Here is a 22,255-nt window from a genome sequence, read left to right as displayed (position 1 = left end):
GCAAGGTGTCATTTCCGCTGCTTGTAATTGGCTGAGGCAGGTGAGGAGGAGAGCTGCTCTCTTTTCTGGGCCTTGAAGAACTAAGCGGTTCCAGCTTCTCCTGCCCACTACCCCCCGCCCCCCGCATAAGCCCCACAACTCCATAAATAAGTAGTTGTTGGGATTCCAGACACGTGAGCCTTAATCCATCCTACATTCTCTTGTTACCAGGTTTGTTTTGGGCATTGGCCAAAATTTGGAGTTTTGCACTGGGTGAGACCCGATATTGGTACTTTGAATGTAAACAATGAGGCAGAAAGTGTGGAGCGCTGAGACACTTGGACGAGACTCGGGCTCCTCCCCATGCCCATCTCCTTTCCCCCAGCAGGCCTGCCACCAGGCTGGCACGCCGCCTCCTGGGTTCCAGCTTCTGCTTGTGAGTTCTGCTTCCCTGCTTGTCTGAGCAAGTCTAGACTCCCCATTGCGTGGGGTGGGGGCTGGAGCAGTCATAGAAGGGTCAGCCTGTAGATAGCTGTCTACCTGGACGGGTCAGGGGGAGGTCTTCTGACCCTGCTGGGGGGCGTGATTGGCAGGATGGGATCCAGCTCGAAAGCCTGGGCATTCATCCCGGGCTCAGTGGGCAGCAGGATACTCCCTCTTCCTCAGTGACAAGTCAGTGGGACACAAGCTTAATTTTGGACAGGGATCTTACAGTAAAGGAACCCAAGCATTACATATTCTGTTTGTCACAACATGTGGGGCAGGGCCATCGAGACTTTAGTGACTCACTTAAGTTCTATTTGATCCCATGAAAAAAACAGTGAGTAATTCATGGTAACTGTCAGAGGTCATCAGGCCTTTGAGGAGAACCTTGACCATGGGGTAGGGTTTGCAGACCACTACTGATGACCAGGTTGTAGAGCAGGAACCTGGAGCTGACGAGGCCTGGGGGCGTCTCACCAAGGGCCTGTCCATCCCCAGCCAGGCAGGCAGCCACCTAGGACATAGCCCTGCACCCACAAGGATGTGAGTGGGAGGGCATTGGCTGAGCTGAGCCCAGTGTCTGAGGAACGTGGCTGCCAGTTGAGCCGTTGATGGGTGAGAAAGGGAAAGACTCAGCGACTCAGAGACGATGATCTGGGTCAGCAGAGTGGCCGAACCCTAAAGGTGGGCTCGAGGGACCCAAACCCTGATCAGTAGATGGTGTTACTGCCATTTTTGAGGATGAAGAAACTGAGGCTCAGAGAGGCTAAGCAACTTGTCTAAGGCCACACTGTGAGTGAAAGTTGCAGTCAGAAATTCAGACTCCAGGCTGTTTCTGGAATCACAGTCCCCTTGCAAGATGCTCTTGCTTTAGAAATGAATGAGATATAAACAAAACAACACAAAACTGAGCATGAATGAATGTGCTCATGACAGCTTGCTGGGTCCAGGAGAGGACAGGTATTTTTACAAAGCACTCTGCCACCTAGGTCCGCATCAGGAAGGGGGACTGCCTGCCTTTCATTGCATAGCCAGCAGCTGTCACTGCCTGTGTCACCAGCCTTGGCCTTGTTTACAGGCAGTAGAGAGAGTGAGAAACCGCACCAGGCCATAGGCCTGGAAGGCTCCCTTTACTCTGCCGGGAAACACTGAGGCTCCCTTTTCAAGACACCCTGTGAGATGTCGCACAAATGCAGAAAGTACATACAGAACTATTCTGTGGCTGACACTTCTCAGTGGATTTATTAGTGTGTAATTAATGCGTTACATTAAAACCAAGGTAAGTTTATTTGTAAATGTCAGGGGGAAGAAAGCAGAGAACCCTGTGCTTGTCCTGGGCCCCCTGCCTCCTGACTGTGACCCTGGGGTGTCATTTCTCTTCTTGGAACCTCAGTTTCCAACTTCTGTGAAATGGGAAGATTGGCCTGAAGATCGCTAAAATCTATCCTGCAATGAAGTCTCTGCTTGTTGTAATCATAAGTGCTGTCAGTTTCTGTTCAGTGTTGAGAGGTTATATCCGTAGACTTTCTCCGATGGTGAGGGTGAAGTGTGTGCAGGTGGCCATTTTTCAATTAAAACAGAAAAAAGCTGTAATTTACACAGCAAAAGCTTAACTCTGAGCCAATTCATGCCTTAGATGGGTGTTAGGAAGCTTCTGGGAGGGCCTCATAATCATCGTGGGGAAGGGGCTTGTTTGTGAGGTTCTTTCAGCAGTTACTTCACCCAAGAGGAGTGGGAGTTTTGACCTCAGTGGACAGGATGTGGGTCACAGGCCATGAGGGGTCTCCTTGTCCTCGTGTTTATGGTGTCAGCTGGGATTGTAAAACCACCTGCCATCACATCAGATGGGCTGTGCAGGTGCCTGCGGCTGGGAGCATCTCATCCGCGGGGTTGAACTAGAGGGCTCCTGTGGAGAAGCAGGTCCGAGCCAGGTGACAGTGGCTTTGCGAGGTGTTAGAGGGCCTCTCATCAGCATGCTGCCGGAAAGGCCACCTGGCTCTTGGTGGGCCTGCCTAGCGCCCGCAGGCAGAGTGTGGTTCTTGACTTCCTGCAGGGAAAATTTCACGACGGAGTCCCGATGACTATGAGGGAATATTTGTTAAAGGTGGGAATAGTAAAACCAGAAAGGCCCCAGCACAGCGGCAGCCACGGGAAGCCGCCACAGTGCCTGACCTTAACTCTCCTTGCTGGATTGGGGGGGGGGGGGGGCGCTGCCCTAGCCCTCCGGGAAGTTACAAGAGAAAAGGAGGCCTTGGGGTCAAGTTCAGGGGACTAGCCTGCAATGAGCTGTCTCTACCCATTGCTGCCCTGGTTGTAAGTCTCATGGGGTCCCTCAGAGTTTAGGAGATATGTGCCTGTGGGGAAGAAGAGGGGAAAGGGAATGGCGGGGTGTGAGGTGTGTGCTCCCCAGAGGGAGATCACGCACTGGGTCCTTTGTCTTGAGGTTTTTATTTCTCTCTTGCAGGCGGGAATCTTAGGGGAGGTCTCAGGGGAGGGTTTCAACAGAATATTCCTGTTTTCTAGGTGTGCTCCTTCAGGGTCATGGTCTTCACTGATCGGTCAGTGTCAGGGGAGGGGGTTGTCAGTCATCACAGCTGGTCCTGGTGTTGCCCACCTGGTTTTGCTGCTTTTCTGAGTCTGGAGCTGAAATACAACTAAGGCCTAGGTGTTATTTCTAGGAGGCAACCTGTATCTGCTATAATTGCTCTGTCAGTTTGTTCTGCTATCTGCCTCAGTTTCCCCATTCCACTTGTCCTGGCTTACTGGCCCGTCTCAGTAATCTGTAGGCAGCTCAGGGTCATTGAAGGATTTGTGTTTTAGAAAAGGTGGCAGCACAGAGATGGAGGGGGAGGGACTGGAGCCTGTGTGTGAACTTGGGGCCTGCAGCCTCTCAGGTGCCATCAGAGCCACCAAGTCAGATGCAGTGGCAGTCGGGCAGGAAGCGTGTGGCAACCAGAAGCTTCTCGTTGGCCCACTGAGGGTGGTGTCAGTCAGTGCTCCGGGTCGCAAGTGACAGAAACCAAACTCAGGCTAGTTTAGGTTAAAAAAATTAATTGCGTTAAGTCACTCAACAGTCAGATGTGGTTCATCCAGGTCCCTGTTTTCCTCCCTCATTTCTCAGGGGTCTCGCCCTTTGAGATGGCGGGAGGCTGCCAGCGGCTTGGGTTCAGGCTACACCCTCTCATGTTACCATCCTGCGGTGGGGGGGAGGGGGGGACGGACAAAAAGTACTTCTTTTCCTGGGGCTTTAGCCTAAATGCTAGAAAAGGCCCTTATTGGTCAGTTAGGGTCACATACCTGTTCTGGAACCTGGAGAGGACTCTTATTGGCCCTTTGGGTCACATGCCTGTTCTGGAAGCAACTATTGGTTCTGGAAGATTTTGTGCTGATTGCCCTCCCCTGAGTTACGTGCTGGCCCTTGGAGCATGTGGAGGGAGGGTTGAGGATGCCCCATAGGAAAACTGGGTGGCATCCTAGAAGGGGCATGGAAGCTGTTGGCTGTGCATTGCAGGGAGCTCAGTGCTAAGATTTTTGTTTCCCCTTTAGGGTTAGGGTTAGGGTTAGGGTTAGGGTTAGGGTGAGAGCTAAGCACCAACTTTCCTTTGACCTAGTCAGAGAGGCTCCTGTCACAGTGGTGACCTGAACTTGGATGGAGTGAGAGCCCTTGGAGCCACTGCCACGGGAATCAGTCTGCCTCCTCCGCTCCCTCCCTCTCCTCCAGCAAACATTTGAGTCCTAGTCTCTCTTCTGCATCCCTCAGAATTTTGTTTGCATTTTTCATGCCCCTTCCTCCTGCCCAGGGGTGGTGGTCAGAGTGTTTAACTTTGGGCTCCCATCAGAGCACTTTCTGGAAGCCTCCGCAGTGCCTGATGTTAACCCTTTCCTTGCTGGACGCTGGGGGAGGTCGGGAGCGCTGGAGGAGGGCCCCTTGAGGAGAGGGCTCTGCACAGCAGCTATTTCCCAACCTGTTTGAGTATTTCAGTGTTTTACCAAGTGGTGCAGCAGCGCTGGGGTGAGCAGCCCTGTCACTTCCTGCTGGCAGGGTGGGGCTGGAGTCGGCTGCTCGCACTCCCACCCCTCCCCCACCCCGCCTCCCACACCCGCAGGTGATCTTCAGGGGCCTGTCACTGCGTGAACGCGCCATTGATTTTTGTGGACCTCGATTGAGAAAAGCAGGGGAGACTGCTCTGGAAACCCCGGCTCCCCCCTGCTCACCCCACGCTCGCAGCTGGCGCTGCACAAGCCCAAGGTGGTTCCTCTGAGGTTTGACCAGGCCACCTCTGCCCACGCTCACGGTCTTTGCACCTGAGCAGTTCAGGTTGATAGGCCTCGGAGAATGTGCAGATGTTTGGCTTTAATTAAGGAAGTCTGGGGTGGGGAACAGGCAAAGCTGCTGCTTGTTTGTTATTCCTGGGGGACCCTGGGAAGGGTGGGGGTGACATGGGGCCTCCAGCCCCATCAAGGCACCTGGTCCTCCAGGGTAGGTCAGCTGGCCCAGGGTGGCCTGTGGGTACAGAAGGCGGTGAGTAAGGCAAGAGGGTACACACTTTGGAGGTTTCTGCAGGCCAGAATCGGGGTGATCGGGGTATGGAGCAGGCGATGAGGATGGCGTCTACCACCTGAGTGATAACTACCACCCCTTAGGACTTCCTGCTGGCCGGCCACAGTGCCCTTCTCAGTAATTCTCACCATCTTTGTGGTAAATATGATCGTCCCCACTTTACATCCAAGAAAACTGAGCCTGGACATGCTATGAAATGTGTCCAAGGTCACCCAGCTGTTATGTGGGAACTTGTGTGCATCAGGCTCCCAAGTGTGCAAAACCACCCATCTGTATAGTGTTCAAGGTGTTCTTAGAAGACCCCACAAACCGGTTTTGAGGATAGGTGAGTCCTATAAACGAGGGCCCTTAGACTATTAAATGAGATTTTATCCTGACTAGCAGAGCCTGCATGTTGGTTGGAAGAGGGAGAGGAAAAGGTGTGTGGGGGGAAGAGGGGGCAGCGATGAGCAGCTTGGGGAAGAAAAGGAGCCCAGGAGTCCAGAGTTCCTGCCCCAGGCCTGCCCGCAGCATCATGGGGCCATAGCTGAGTCATACCACTTCTAGGAGCTGGTTTCCTTTTCAGTGAAATGAGGGCAACCACCACAATAATAGCGTTTATTGTGGGCTTCCTTGGTGCTGGCTCCAGCTCTGGGATGCCAGGACCCAGATGCGTGTGGATTAGGGCTTCTGCCCTTGGGTGCTCAGTGCTGTACAGGAGGCCTTGGATGGGAGGTTCTGGGGAACTGCAGGGTGCTCTGCCATTGGGGGCAGGAGGGAGAGGAGAAGCTGGTGTCCTGGCTGTGGCTTCAGGGCCCTGCAGCCATCTGATTGTAGTCCCTGCCTCCAGAGGGAGGGACCCTTTAACAAGGGGACTTCTTCCTCCAGCCCTCATAGTGCTTCTCCCTGTCCACCCTCCCCCCAACCCTGCTGCTCACAGAAATCACGGACCTTCCTAGGAAAAATGCCGGGTTCCCAGCTGTGCAGCACAGTCACCTGGGAGCTTTCTGTGAGCACCATTCCTCGTTCTAGGGAAAGCTGTTTTTAAAAAGCTCCCAGGACGATTCTGAGCCACAGCTTGCTTCTCCTGGGACCCACCACCAGTTCCTGCCGCAGAGATGGATTCATTAGGGCTGGGAGAGGCTCTAGAGAGAATCTGTGCAGGGGCTGTGCAGCTGCTGCCCCCTCTAGAAGCATCCCAGCCCCCAAGAGGGAAAAGGGGTGTGCCCTTTGCAGATGTGCAGGGCCCCACACTGTGCAGCGCGTGCTCCCAGGAGGTCCCCAGAGCTCCGTGCACGCTCCTGTGTGCTGCTAGCTGGCGAGGAAAGCAGGTGCGCGCAGCAGGGCCCCAGGCTTCCGATGGGTGCTGCCTCCTCCCTGCCCTGTGACAGGCCTGGATCCAGGCTCCTGGACTTTGTAGGGCTGGGCTCACGTGAGCTGGTACACTACCTCCAAGTTTCCCAGTGCCTACTGCCCCATGGCATTTTCTGATGGAACTCAGTGACAGCCAGTCCCAGGCCTACCTGGCACAGAAATCCAGGCGTGGCCAGCCCAGCAGGAGGACAGGGTAGTTTAGAATCAGAATTTAAACCTGACAGAGGTTGGCGATCTGGCAGAAGTGATGCCCACTAGGACACTCTTTATGGTTCAGAATCAGATTTTTCTAACATTTATACACAGATTTGGTTTAGCTGCTGCTTCTAAAGAAATCCTATTTCTTGAAGTTATACTAGGGACCAGTATTTCTGAGTAGTCTCATAATAAATTCGTAAGGATTACAGATGAAACAGCGAGACACATTAGCAAATGACTTGGTCAGGCTCTGTGCAACTCCAGGGTTCATTGCTGTGCACAGGGATGGAGCCTAGTTCCATGTATGTAAAAGCAGACCTGGGCTATCCAGACAGTGGCCACTAGCCACCTGGGGCTATTTAGGTTTAAATTAATTAAAATTGAGTAAAATAAACTCATTCACACTAGCCAGAGTTGAGGTGCTCAGCAGCCACATATTGGGCAGTGCAGCTGCAGAGCATCTTCATCGCTGCAGAATGTTCTGTCAGACAGTGCTGAGGGGCCACATGGCCCTGATGGGGTCCCTGGGCCAGGCCTTATGGCTGAGGATGATTAGAGGTGGGGACACTGTGACCCTTGAGTGTCCACAGTGAGAGTGACCAGCCTTCCTGGGTTGCCGGGGACTGGCTTTGCTAAAGCTGGGAAATGTCTTGTAACGTGGGATGAGTTGGTCACTGTGTTCCCTACACAGTTTCCACGTAGTTGTCACATTGCGCTCAGGTCCATGTCACAAAGAGTTTCATAGAGTTACTCAGAGGTCAGGGGAGAAGCTAGTTGAATAAGTGACTGTCATTCAGGTAGAAAGGAGCACCTGGTAAGATGTTCCCAGCAGGGACCCCCATCTAGACCAAAGTCTCCCTGAAGGGCATCCACCTGAACTGAGAGCCCACACCTGGGAAGTAGTTCACCAGGTGGAGGAGATTGGAGCCAAATGACCATCCCTGGGTAGTTCGGCGTCGGGCAGCTTGGTAGCTGGTCCTGGTTCTGCTGTGATCTGACCTTCTGACCCCTTCCTTCCACGCTTCAGATTCACTCACCTGTAAAGTCAGGCAGGTAGACCAGATACCCAGAAATAATAGTCTATACCTCTACCAATGGCACTTTTTCAAGTAAATACTGGCATGTCTTTAAAGGCCATAAATCTTTACACTGAGAAAGTGTTTGTTTCATAATCACTTCTCTGTTATTTCATAAATACCATTTTTACCTTGCTCATCTGTTAATGAGTTTCTCTCCATTTCTCTCCACTATTGAAAAAAGAAACACACAATAGTACACAATAACATTGTTATTAGTTTAAAGAGATGATTGGTTAAAGCTTCGAATTATTTATTTTGAATATTTATGTTAAGCACCCTACCATGTAGTCTCTTCCTTTCCCCTAAAATATCTGAGAATTCGTAAGGGTAAAGGCAAATTTTTCACCTGGGCATAGAGTTACAGGTACTACAGCTTCATAAAAAAACATCTTTTAAGGTTTATAAGCAGTAGCTCATGATACTATGGAATAGTTATTATAAATAGGTAACAGTTATTGAGTATTTAGTATATATTAGCCACTGTTCTGGGAGAAAATTTTATTAAAAAATGATTAAGGATTGTTGGAAGTACTGCAGAGTTCTTGTAATTGAATGGGATTATGGGTATAAGTTTATAATTTTATAAACAGGGATAGAATGAATCATGGCTAAGAAAAACCAGCAAATAATAAAGAAGCTAATAAAATTACAAGGTGAATTCACTGAGGAGGAGTAATTATTTGAGTTATATTTTTGTTTAATTAACACTTATTAAGTGTCTTCTGGGTAGCAGGCACTGTTAGGTAGTTTTACATCTGCTATTTTATTTAATTACAATGAGTTCTCTTCCAGATCAGATTTCCCATGGGCTTCCTTTGACTAATGAGTTATCCTAGCCCAGTGCTCCTGAGTCCCGTTTGCTATTACAATTACCTGGGGAGCGTCAGAAAACTCTGGTGCTGGGGTTCCGTCCTCAGAGAGGCTGTTTAATTGTGCAGGGTCGGGACCCAGCAGCAGTATCTTTAAAACTCTCCCTCCCTCCTCCGTGAACTCTGGTTAAGCCAGAGCAAGAAGCACTCTGACTATGTGAGATGTTATTTCACTTGCAGGAGAATGTCCACCTGAACTCTTCGGCAATAAGCAACTATTGCAGGCTTCAGGAGGGAGTTTGCTGGGCCAGGTGGAATAAGTAAAACACCTGCTTTCCTTTGCCTGTTTCCTGTTAACTGGGATGTGGGAAGTGTTGGGAGAATTATAGAACGAAGCAGGCTAGAAAATGTTGCCCTGAATGTCACAGGCTCAGAATTTCCAGGTGCACTCAATTTGTTGCCTGGGTTTTGCTGTGATATTTATCAGAAACATGTCAGTGACTTGCATTATAAGTGGTTTTGTTTATTTGTTTGTTTTTCAGATAAAAGGAGTATGTGCACTAGAGGTAGTTCCTTTTAATGAAATACATACGTACAGGGTACAGATCTGTGCATAAAGGATTTTTAATAGGGCACAGGGAACGATGCAGAATTCTTTGGGTGGAGGGGTAATAGGTCGAAATGGCTTCTTTAAAAATCATCTTTGATGTCATAGTAAAGTTGGTTCATATCAAAACATTAAAAAATATGAAGGACTTAAATGATTTGGGGTGCTCATCTTTTCTTTGAAAAATTGTTAGAGTCTTTGATCACATAATAGAGAATTAACCCAAAAAATGATCCATAGTGAAGAACATATCCAGTTCCTAAAAAAACTCCTGGTCATCTTCATAAATAGATTTGTGTCAGTGGGAATTTTGGTCCTGCCTAGGAAATCCTAGGAGTCGTGAAGGTTATGGTGTGATTGGTGGTCAGATAAAGGAAAGCTGCCATTAGACCTGCCAACATTAAGCATTTTCCCCTAAAATATGCAGTGTTTCTGTTAGGGGTGACTAGATAGCCTTCCACTAAAGAATATGCCCTTTTAAGAACATTATATTGCATTTGCTGAGAGATCTTGCGCAAGTCATATCATTCTTTTGGACTTGGGGTTCCTCATTGGCATAATGAAGGGATTGTCAGTTTTTAGTGACATGAAGCCCTGGTGTCACCGTGAGAGCACTGGGGAGGAGTGTTGAACTGGCATGTCTCTGGGTCTCCTGTCCTGGCCTCAGACAGAGCGGCTGTCTGGAGGGGGGGCGAGGAGGGGAGCACTGGGTGGATGTTCATTTGCAGAGAGAAGAAACCATTTCAGTTCTGCATGCATTTTTGAGGACCTACTATGTGTCAGGCATAGGTCTTGTTGCTGGGGACACCAAGGTGACCAAAACACAGTGTCAGCCCTCAGGTAGCTTAATGTCCTGGAGGAGATAGGGGCACAGACAATTCCAGCATTTCTTCACCTTTGTCAGGGACTGGGTGAGAGAAGGGGGACAGTCAGGGACTGGGTGGGAGGACAGGGACAGTCCCGATGAAAGACTGATTGTATATGTGAGCCCTGGATATCTTTTTTAGAAACAGATGACAAGTAGGGACAGCTCCCTTGTTGAGTCACTGCCCAGTCACTCCTGAGGGAAAAAGAAAGAGGGAGGAGTAGGGCCCACGTGGATGGCTGGGACTTCCCTTGTGCCCTGGAGTCCACTCAGGGACTTCGGCATGCTAGTGAAAGGGTTGTAAGGGAAAGAGGAGGACCTGGGCTCTCAGGAGGCTACAGAATCAGCGCCTGGGGGCTGGGAGGGACCTTGGGAGGTCATCTAGTCCAGGCAAATGACCCTGGCTGGCCTACCTCCCTACATAACCAGGTCTCCGTATCCTACATCTCTCCTCCCAGATCTTGGGCTTGACCAAGTGAACTAGCAGTTTAGCCTGTGGGCCTTTAAAATTTCACTTGGATCCCCTCCTGCCTTTGCTGGGCAATTTCTAACTTGTATTTTAGTTCTCAGCTTAGATATCACCTCCCTGGGGAAGCCTCTCTTGCACCCATCACTTTCCATTCCCTGCTGAGTAACTAAATACCCTTTTCTGTGACTACCTAACACTGGTATTCACCCCTGTTGTATCACTTTTTCATTCTCTGCTGTAATTGCTTGTCTGCCTGTAATTGCCACTAATCCATGAGAGCTCCTGGGTGGCTGGGACGGTTTAACTCCTGGATTTCTCTCCAAGGCCACATGCGTGGTGCATCACAGGTGCTCTGTAGATGATTCTTGAATGAATGAATGAGTATCTTCACTTGCCAGCAGAGGCTGCAGGAGCTCAGAGAGGATGGAACCCATGGCGGGAGTCTAAAGAGGAGACAAAATCAGCAAGAGTTTCTAGGTCCATAGTCCAGGGCTTTTCTGCCCATATTGTGGAAGTGAAAAAAAAGTCACCCTTGGTTGGAGATGACCACTTTCCTTCTAGGGGAGCTACACTCTGTCTCCTGGGGTTACCTCTAAGTGATGCAGTGCCCAGCTTGCTCTTCATGTTCTTTGTTTTTTTTTAACCCTTACCCGAGGACATACTTAGAGAGAGGAAGAGAGAGAGAGAGAGAGGGAAAGAGAGAGAGAAAGAAACATCAATGTGAACGAGAGACATCAATCAGTTGCCTACTATATGCTCCCCGACTGGGGATGAAACCCGCAACCCAGGTATGTGCCCTACCAGGAGTCGAACTGGCAACATTTCAGGGCATGGGCTGATGATCACCAGCTGAGCCACTCTGGCCGGGCTCTTCATGTTCTTAAAACAACAAAAAGCGTTTTGTGAGCGTGAGCTGGTGCTCTCATTCTCATTTCTAGCACGTCTGCCCCAGGCCCTAAAACTTTTCCTGAGAGAGGAGCTTCTCCCTATTTTCAATTTTATAAATGTGCTCAAAGAATCAGAAAGACAGAAAAAATCCTTTATGTAACTGGAAGATACAGCAGGAGGAGTCAGGAAAACCATAACCATGTTTCTGGGCCTCTGTGTGTGTGTGTGTGTACACGTGTGCTCGCACACCCTTGCAGGGGGTGGGGTGTGTTGCCTACGTTTGAGGGCACAGCTAGTGAGTATGCTTGGATGGTTGTTACATGAAATCCCCTCTTTCTCTGGCCACTGAGCAGTTCCGTGATTATTATTTAAAAGGGAATTTAAAATCACACTCAGGCAGCAAGGACAACAAAAAAACCCGAAAACAAAGCTGCTGTCAAAAGCAGCAGAAGTGGTCGGAGCGATCGGCCCGCGGTGTTCTCCCAGGACAGTCAGACAGACGTGGCCCCAGATCTTTTGTGAATAAAACGAGGCAGGTCAAGTGGCTCCCTGTAGTTTCGGCACCTGATGAAAACCAGAGAGAAAACACAAAGGCGGCTGGAGATTGAATCAGAGCGAAGGCCAGCAAAGGCCTTGTTTCTCTCCCGTGCGGCAGTGGGGTCCCTAGACGCGGCCGACCTTGCTGTCTTCACGCTGCAAGCTGGTGCACGTGTTCGAATGGGATGTGAACTATGGTTTTTATGAAAGCTCCCTTTGATTCATAAGTGTCTGTCAAAATCTCCCTGTAAGACTTGAGTGTGACAGGGGTGGTGTAATGCACATGCTTGTTTTCCTTCCTCCGAAGGGTAGAAACCTAAAACAGGAAGTGATTCAGGGGTAGAATGACTAACACCAGTTCAAAGTCAAGTTGAGCTGAGCGTGTTGCATGGGACCGAGACGTGCTGCTGTAGCCCCGAGTTCCAGCATCCTTTAGCTTAGAATTCTGGGCCCCCTCCCCCCCATTCCTGGGACAGTGCAGTCCAGCCAAACTGTCCCTCAGTCAGAGGAGTTTGGTTTGGGCCTTTGCTCTTCACTTACTATGCCACCTTTAGCAAGTTACTGAACTTCTCTGAATCTTCATTTTTTAATTCATGATGCATAAGGCTGTTCTGAACATTAAATGAGAAAAATGTTTGTGAAACATGCTCTGTGAACTCTAGTGGTCTGAAGCGTTGAAATTCAGAGTTGGCATTTCCAGGCCGTGTCTTTGGTGTGGGGAAAAATAATGGTGGCCAGGATTTATTGGGGGGCTTATTGTGTGCTGAGGTCTGTTGTTGCTTAATCTTTGCCGCATCTCTGTTTTGCAGGAGAAGAAACTGAAGCCTGGAGTTTGAGTGATTCGTTCAAGGTTACCACGTTGGTAAGTAACAGAGCCTTATTTGAGCATGGCCGTCTGGCTTCGGCCCCGGCACTCTGCACCACTCCACTATGAAGACAAATTAAAGTGGGTGGTGATATTAGGTAGGACATAGATTTCAGTACAACAGAAACAAGAGCCTTCTGCCTCTGTTAAAGTCTGAATCCACTGGCATTCTTTCATTCACTCCAAGAATATTTATCAAGATTCTGCAAGGTTATCAGGTCAAATGATTAATTTAAGTAAAAACTGTACCCTTGGAGGACACTCCCAGCCTCCTACCATCAGTCATAATAATAGCTAACATTTATTGAATGTCTTTGAATAGCAGACTCTGTGCTAAGAGCTTTGTCTGAATGATCTTGTTTAAACTTCACAACAGCCCTAGAAAGTTGTGGTTTAAAGAGAAGTAACTTGCCCAAGTTCACTCCACTGGCAAATGGTTGTCTTAGTTCATTCAGGCTGCTGTCACAGAATACTGCAGACTAGGGGCCCTATAAACAACAGGAATTTAATTCTCACAGTTCTAGAGGCTGACAAGTCCAAGTATCAAGTTGCTGGCAGATTTGGTGTCTGGTGAAGGCTCACTTCCTTCTTCATAGATGGCCATCTTTTTGTTATAACCTCACATGGTAGAGGGGCTGAGGGAGCTCTCTGGGATCTCTTTTATAAGGGCAGAAATTCCATTCATAATGGCTCCATCTTTGTGACCTAATCACCTCCCAAAGTTCCCACCTCCAAATCCCATCACACTGGGGGTTAGGTTTCAACATATGAATTTTGCAGGAATACAAACAGTCCAATGCAGGGATAGAGTCAGGATTCACATCCAAGCAGTCTGGATGGAGAACCAGTGATCTTAACTATTATTGTAAACATATACTCTTTTTTTTTTTAATATGTCTTTATTGATTTCAGAGAGGAAGGAAGAGAGAGAGAGAGAAACATCAAAGATGAGAGTCATTGATCGGCTGCCTCCTGCACACCCCCTACTGGGGATTGAGCCCACAACCTGGGCATGTGCACTGACTGGGAATTGAACTGCGATCTCCTGGATCCTAGCTCAATTGCTGAACCATGCCGTCCAGGCAACATATCACATTTGTAGGAGCCTGGGTGCTCTCTACCCACAGCAGGGCACTTCCCTTTTCTGCCTCTTCTTTTCCTAGGCTCCCTGGTCTCCTCAAGACCCTCCATTAGACTGGCTAGCCTCTGGAGAGGTTTAGCTATAGAATGGAAATCAATTGGTAATGATTGTTATGCAGTAGTCTCTCAGGCATGCTGCCAACTTTTATTTTAATTGAGGTATAACTTACATACTGTAACATGCACAAATCATATTAATCATACAGCTTGATGAATTTTTAACATGTCAGACCCATCTGGCCACCACCCAGAGCAGGGGATACAATATCCCAGCATTCCAGCAAGTTCCCTCCTGCCCCTTTGAGTTCATCCTGCCCCCAGAGCCAATCACTGTTGAGACTTGTCAAAGTCATATCTCTGTCATATCAAAGATTCCTGCTTTTAACTCATCCAGATCCAAATATACTTGCTCAACAAAAACAAACCACAGTGGAGATAAAAATAACACTTTCAGTAGCGTGGGTGATCCTGTCATTCCACCCAACTGGCGTCTCTGTTGGAGTGAGCGTGAAGGAGAGACAGAGACCTGCTGTTCCTTCTGTCGGTCTTTGTTCCTGTGGCTTTTTAGAATGTGAGCATCTTGTGCCATCGAGTGCCTTTCTCATATTTATAGATTTTAATTATCGTACAACACGGTGCTGGAATCCAAGCCAGCAATTTCTTCTGGTCCTCAACCTAAGAAACCAAATCGGATGCTGAAGAAAAATGGGCTGTGTTGGGCTTAAATGGGAGATGGGTTTATTAGTCTCCATGGGAAGACCTTATTATGGGATTTTCAAGGAGAATTTTGACTCCTTTCAATTTTCATATTGCATGCTAACTTTAGAGGCTAACCCTTGAGTAAGATTCAGTTGTAATGTGGAAAGAACTCAAGTGGGTAAGTGATTGTTACAGATTTGGTGATTTAGACTGTGTGGCACAATGTGGTGGACTGTGCTGATTTGTGGAAGTCCTCCTGATATGAACACAGAGTTGACCAAAATATATGAATTATATCCTGGGGAGCTCACCAGAAAGGGAAGTCCATGAGTATCAAAAATGAAGAGAGAAATCTAAGCCAAATGGTTATGTATAAGCCATAGAACCTGGGGTGTTGAGATTTTAATTCTACAGTGAGTCTAGAAATGAAAACTGGGCCCAAGGTGGAATTGAGTGCCCAAGAGCCTTAAACATTATACTTCTTCATGAAAAGGGACTAGAAAAACTCCACTGTCTGGAGAAACAGAGAATAAGCTTGCCTTGAGTGGAAAAACATCACCAGCAAGAAATTAAAAACCTGGGGCTGTACCATATGTGGTTGTGGAATCTATATTATTGTTGATAAGCTATAAGACCCCTCAGCTGAGAAATTAACATAAAACTGACCTAGTACCATGGAAATCCCTAGCACAAACACAAAATCACTCCATAGGGATATTTCAACAACTCACACCTAACAAGACTCCCACAGAACTACTTCCTCAGATGAGTTTACAGTTATTAATGTGAACTATTCAGGAAATGAATTGCTTTGAGTTTAAAATAATAGAACCATCTAAGACTATAAAATAGTATATTTAAAACGATTAAAGACTGAAGATGATAACAAAAATGTAAAGAAAGATAAAAAAGAATAGGTTGATTTGAAAAGCAGCCACATTGTTATGAAAAACAGTCATTGAAATTAAAACCCAACAAAAGGGTTCACTGACAGATTGGACATAGCTAAAGAGATAATTAGTGAACTGGAAGATAATAGTAACAGTTTCCATTTGTTAAGTCCTTAGTATGTGCCAGACACTGTTCCGTGTACTTGCATTTAACCCTCAGAACAAAATTAAAAGGAAGGGTATTATCATTATCTATATTGTATAGATGAGGAAACTAAAATGTAGTAGTTTAAGCCACTTGCCCAAGGTCTCACAACTGGTATGTGACAGAGTTGGGATTTGACTCCAAGCTGTCTAGTGTAGCCTAGAGTCTGTGTTTAAAATTAATACACTCTGAGAAATTACCAAGAATAAACGATAAAGAGATGCAGATATGAAAGAATGGAAAAGAGGCATAGAGGAGAGAATGAGAGGGCACTATTTAGATCTAAACAGAGGGACTAAGGGAGAAGCGGTATTTGAAAACAATGATTAGATGTCCCTTCTGATCTTCTCTAGTCCTAGGTTCCAAGTCACAAGAATTTGTGACCATACTGAGGGTGGAAATTTTCAAAAGCGAGTGGCAGAGCCTCAGTTTCCACTGTAGTATGCATTGATGTGCTGATATGTTTGACAAAGTTCTCTCTGAAGGACAGAAAAGAGCTGATTTTAGCATTTGCTGACTTCTATGGTAGAAGTATTTGCACCATGACATCAGGCTACCAACATGATGTCGCTGAGCATAGAATTGGGAAGAAAGGAGCACAGTCAGTTCTTGTGAGCCAGAATAAGCCGGCTGTAGCACTCCAGTGGCTCTGATGGTCATTCTCTTTTAAACTCTAATCTCTGGATTGTGCACCCAAGTGTGGAATTTTCAGGAAGTAGTAATGTCATGTATGATATCACTGGGGCAGGAAGAGACAATGGGACAAGAGTACAGCTCTGCCCCCCTTTCTTCCTTTGTATTTAAAAACATTTTGTGTGTGAATGTGGGTGGAGAAACTGGCCTGCTTGCTACATTATGGGTGACAGTGAAAATGACTACAACATCTTCAAAGGGCAGTTCGGGACTATCTACAACATTTTGAATGCGTTTACCCTCTGACTCTGCAATTCCACGTTAAGGACTCTGTCTTATAAATCCCATCTGCCCTATAGTTACACATGTCTGTGCAGATGCATGTTCATTGCAGTGCTGTTTGCAATAGCCAGACCCTGGAAGCAGCTGAAATGTATGTCAGTTGGGAACTGATTGACTGAAACGTGGTATATTCTTTTAGTAGCATACTGAGCTACTGTTTAAAATAGTACATCATATATGCTAAAAAAGAATGATCTCCAGGTTACATTTTTAAGTTAAAAAAAGGCAATATATATATATAAGTGTATATGGTATACTCCTATGTGTGGAAAAATGGAGGTATAAATGCACACACACACACACACACACACACACAGAGTACACGCGCTTGGTTGTGCGTGGACTCTGGCTGGAAGGATACCAAGAAGGAAGGTGGTTGTGGGGGTACTGTTTACCTCTTGAGGGAAAAATGATTGTGGGTCTAAGATAGAAGATCTCTTACTGTATATCCTTTTATATTCTTTTGAATTTTTAAACATAAGCATATAGTATTTTTTTCTGTTAAAAACAAACTAGTTAACAAAAAACTTTACTTTGGGAGCTTTCAGTATGAAAGCCCTATTTATTTTTAGAGGAGACTGGCAGGTCTCCATGATGTTGCTAATCCCCAGCATTGACTGAACATGTGCCAAGTGCCAGGCACTCCTGGTATGGCCTGGTCTCGTCCACACACGCCCATCCACGGTAGCTCTCTCCATCTCTCGGCTTTGCCTGAACCCCTGTAGCTGCCCAGTCAATGTATGAGAACTGATCATCCCATTTTCAGGAAGAGGAAGGTCGAGTCTGTGCAAAGTCACATGGCATGCAAGTAGAGAAAGTGGAATTCAACAGCAGTCTTACAAGTGTTTTAGAAACAGGACAACCCCGCTGCTTTTAGAAATTCAAGTTATTGGGAAGGCACGTCAGGCCTTTCTTCCTTCTGCCACCCATCCTGGCACCTCTCTTGAGGCCACATGGGGGTGTTCTGTCCGGATTAATTTTTCCAACTGTGCTGTTGTTTGCTGTGGAAAGTTGGAGCTGTGTTTTTGGACCAAATCAATCGCTGATGTGTTTAGAAGCAACAAAGGCAAGGAGCCTTTGTCCTGCGGTGTCCTCCTGATTATGCCTGCACAACCGCCCTGTTGAGTGGGCACCATCAAAGGCCTGGGACACACTGGCTCTGTTCACTTGAAAAGACCAACCTCAGGGCCTTTCTTAGCAAAATAGATGTTCCCAGGGGTGCTTCTGGTGTTGTCATTGTTGTTTTCTGCAATGAGCCGCATTTCTAACCCATCATGAAATGTTTCATGGAACTGGAGGCTTTCTCTGCTCTCTCTCCCTTTTTATCGTTTGGTAATAAATTCAGTAAGTAGGTTATTCATCTTGAAAAGATGTTATGATTTGACCAACCGTAATCCAAATGGGCAGGAAAACGGGAGTGAAAAGTGAAGTTTATAGAATCAAAATCACCAAAACTGACCTGAGCATGATTCGAGACTGTCACATCATCTGTCACATTCGGATGAAATTCTTGAACGTGATGGCTCTTTGACTACGGCACTTTGCTGTCTCTTTGACTCTGTTTTGTGCGTTCATTTAGAGAGTGTCCTTAAGCACTTCAAGTATCATTGCCCCGAGTGCAATGTGGCATGTAGTGGTTTTAGTTTACTGTGAGATGAATGTGTATCAACCGTGTTATCTCGACTCCCCCAAACAGTAATTCTACCTTCCTTGCCTGAATGCCCATACAGAGTTGGTTTAAATGCTGTTTCTTATGGGAGCCCTTTCCTGACTCCCTCTCCCTGTGCTCCTAGTGCACTGTGTAGAATTTAATTAAAGCAATTATCTTACTGGCTTTCAATAATTTTAGTTGTTCGTAGCTATTTCCACATCAGACTGGGTGCCAGGAAAGATGGCATGGATCATCTTGCGTCATCTGTGCATGGCCTGCATGTGGCATATGTCACAGAACTTCAGATTTCATTACTCATGATTCTTTTGACCTTGAGACAGAACCCCAACTCAAGCTGGCTTCTGCAGGCAGGGGATTTGCTCGTTTATGTAATCGAAAAGCCCAGGGATGGAATTTAAGGCTCAAATGGTGTTGCTAAGGTTCACATAGTTTCTCTTCATCTCTCAGCGCTGCCTACCATTTCTTTTTGGATTGTGGTGGCCAGATTGCTGTCAGCAGTTCCAGCAGAAGGAACAAAAAAAAGGCCACTTTTCCAACAGTTCAACCAGTCTCAGAATTGAGTCCCAATGTCTCTGATTGGTCTGCTCTGGGGAACATGCCCATCCCTGGCCCATCCCTATGGCCAGGCAATTGCAGTGCTCTGATTGGCCATCCTGGATCAAATGCCCACCCCTGAAGAAGCTGGGGAAGGGTCTGCACCCCAAGAGCACAAAGATTGAGGATGAGGGAAGAGTGGTTCCCAAAACCTGAAAACCATGTGTATTGTGTGTGTGTGTTGGGGAGCAGGGGTAGATAAAAGCCAAGATGTCCAATATAGTGGGTTTTTAATCAGCATTACTCGATGAATGAATTAACAGATGAATGAGCAAACAGGAGCTAGCTGCTGATTCTGTGAGGTGGTTATACAATACCCTGAGTGGGATTTTAACAGATGGAGCCTGTGCAGAGAGGAGGGATAAAAGAGAGCCTTGAAAGCAAGTCATATAAGGGTGGCTTTAACTTCGCTGAAATATTTAACAAGAAATGAGAGACACAGGAGACACATAAGAGCTGTTTCCAAGCGTCGGAAGGGCATTCACAGAGATGGAACATTTGCTGCGTCCCTACGTCATATCATAGGAGCTGGACTAGACACTTGGACTGATATCACCCCACTTTTATTTTCATTTTATTAGGCAACCAGTGTATGTTGATTCTAGAAAATAAAAAATGCACAAAAAGAAAAAGAAAAAATCCTCCATAATCTTACCGCCTAGGGCCAATTGATTTTAATATTTTGGTATACATACACACACACGTGTGCATATATATGTTTTAAAAATATATATATTTTTATTGATTTTGGAGAGAGGAAGGGAGAGGGAGAGAGAGATAGAAACATCAGTGATGAGAGAGTTGTCACTGATCCGCTGCCACCTGCACGCCCCCAACTGGGGATCGAGCCCGCAACCTGGGCATTGAACCACGACCTCCTGCATCCTAGGTCGATGCTCAGCTGCGGAGCCACACCAGCCGGGCGGTATATATTCTTTCAGTAGTTCCTCCCTATTATAACTGCATTAAAAATTTTTTTTTAATCTTGATGATTATGTTTGTCAGAGAAAGAAGCTGTGGTTCAGAGATTTTAAGAAATTGCCTGAGGTCCCAGGCTGGGGCACTAGACTTCTAGGGTCAGAATTCAGTCCATATCTAATTAGCCTCAGAAACTCTCTCTCATTTCTGGGTCTTTGATTTACCTGCCGTGGTACCAGTCTGTGTACTAATAGGGTTTTACTACTGTTCCTTTTGGAGAATCTTGATTTCATCACCCTGTTTACTCACTCACTCATCTTCACCCATGTACTCAGGAAAAATTTCAGTGGGTGCTTTCCAGGTGCTGGGGGCAGGGCAGTGAATGAGGCATGGTCCCTGCCCTCCCGGAGCTGACAGTCTAGCTGAGCTCTGCATCACTTATAAACGGTTAAGCCCAAAGCCTCTAGGGCTGTGCAGATCTGTGATACTGCCAGCTGCACATAGAGAGGTCCCGCACCTCTTTCAAGGAAGCCGCCAGTGAAGCAAAGAGAAAGCGCCATAGCCGGAGAGCTAGACGGCTGAGTCTTAAATGTGCCTTCTGCCCAAAGCCCCTCTCCTAAAGGAATGGGGGTGTGTCAAGGGATGGGAGGCTCAGGGTATGTGTTCCCTGTCTTCACTGTCCCAGGGCTAGCTCTGCAGGGTGATCCAGGGTATGGCCCACCTCTCTGTATGTATGATGACCCGGTTTTCTGAACCCCAGGTCAAAATCCATGGTGCAAAGCAGGGTTGGCCAGACAGAGGAGGGAAACACATTTCCCGAACGCGGCCCACCCCGGGAGCGCTTGTGTGGCTCCCTTGCCCAGCGAGGTAGGTGTTATCCTTCCATTGCAGGTGGAAGCTGCATCTCAGATGAAGCTGGGATTTGAGTTTAGACCTATCTGATGGCTCCAGATCCTATGAGCTTCCAATTCATACTCCTCTGATCCAGGTACTTCTGGGGAGTGGGGCTTTAAAAGGTTCTGAAACTCCAGTTGAGTTGGTTAGTTTCATTCCATTCACTTATTTAAAAAGTATTATTGAGGGACTGTGTCCAGAAACTCTTTTAGTCCCTGAGAGATGGGGTGACCAAGACCGATGAGGGCTCCTGCTCCCAGGGAACTTGAAGTCTGAGTTAAATTGTTGCAAGAGCAGTTGTTTCTGTACAATCCTTTGCTCAGTGGTTCATCCACACAGGAGGGTGTTATCAGTTAGGATACTTGAGTTGCAAGGGACAGAAAACCCAGTTCAGTTTGGGCAATTGATAGAAGCAGGTGAGTGGTTCACATAAGCAGGAAGTGAAGAGGTAGGGTGGGTTTCAGGCACACTTTGATCAGGGCCCCAGCTTCCTTTCTTTGTGATTCTCTGGGCTCTGTATTTCTCTGTCTGTTGGCTTTGTTCTCAGGTAGACTGCCTTCATAGAAGGGAGATGGCTGCTGTTCAATGCCAGGAGACGCCACATAGAGTACGCGTGCTCATAGATGTGTGGAGGAGAGCTGTCCAGTGTAGGGGTCTGGCTGGGGTAGCTTTAAATTACGTGCTTATTTGTTCATCTCTGGGGAAAGAGCTACTTTCTCTGAGCTTCTGTCTGGTTGGGCCATAGTGGGACATGCCCCTATCTCTCAACCAATCGTGGTGGCAGAGGAAATGGTGTAACACTGGTTTAGACCCTTCAGGAGCCACTCCTGGAACTGGAGACTGAAGGATGCTGCTCGGTGGAAGGGGAATGGAGCCTCTGGGGGGGGGGGGTGAATGTAGAAAGATGAGTAGGGATTGTCCCTCCTCTTAAAAAGCTCACGTTCTCGTGAGCTTCCTGAGATTTTGGCAGTGATCAGAGGAGGGCGTTTACATTTGTTGAACGCTAGGCACTTCACATAGGCTTTCTCATTCTTACAAGGTCCCTCGCTAGCAGACCAGGATTTCCATTTTACAGACTAGGAGACAGGTTCAGAGAGGTGAAGCTGCTTGCCGGCAGTCACACACCTCGACCGAGAGCGAGGTGTTTTGAGGCGGTGGATCTCACATTCTGTCTTCTCCTTTTTATGACGCTTACGGAGAAAATAGATGGTTACCAGAGACCCTACGAAGGTTCACCCGATGACTTCTCTACAATAAGCGGGGCCTTGGGAGTAGTTACAGCTTTTCATTTCAAGCTTTTATTAGAGAAATCCTGCCTGCTTTTTTTTTTTTTTCTTTAACTAATTCTAGATGAGAGGAAAACTCTCTCAGGTCTAGATAAGCAACAGATAATTGAATGAGCTTCTGAGAAAAGCAGAACCATTGTCAACTCAATGCATCAGAAGAGATGGGCATTCAGATAATTTTACAAAAATTCCTCCTTTCGACTTTGCTGCCGGAGGCTGCCATGCAGTCTTAATGCAATAGTGTGACTATTACGTAACACTATACAAAGCTGCTTTCCCTTGGGCTCAA

The 22,255-nt window shown here is 47.1% G+C and overlaps 1 protein-coding gene across 2 annotated transcripts in view; it reads left to right on the top strand.

Annotated features, from left to right (window-relative positions):
- The first annotated feature begins 12,637 nt into the window (after window positions 1-12,637).
- CYRIB (CYFIP related Rac1 interactor B) overlaps window positions 12,638-22,255 on the top strand; it is an 86,815-nt gene continuing 77,197 nt past the window's right edge. For both annotated transcript variants that reach the window (XM_016216038.2, XM_016216036.2), the window contains exon 1: window positions 12,638-12,690. The gene's annotated coding sequence lies outside the window, so the exon portion shown is untranslated. The remainder of the gene's footprint in view (window positions 12,691-22,255) is intronic.

The sequence above is a fragment of the Miniopterus natalensis genome, chromosome 16, assembly GCF_054644295.1.
Source record: "Miniopterus natalensis isolate mMinNat1 chromosome 16, mMinNat1.hap1, whole genome shotgun sequence".
Lineage (NCBI taxonomy): Eukaryota > Metazoa > Chordata > Mammalia > Chiroptera > Miniopteridae > Miniopterus > Miniopterus natalensis.
The sequence above is the reverse complement of the archived record's forward strand: the minus strand, read 5'-3'. Positions and strand labels throughout refer to the sequence as shown.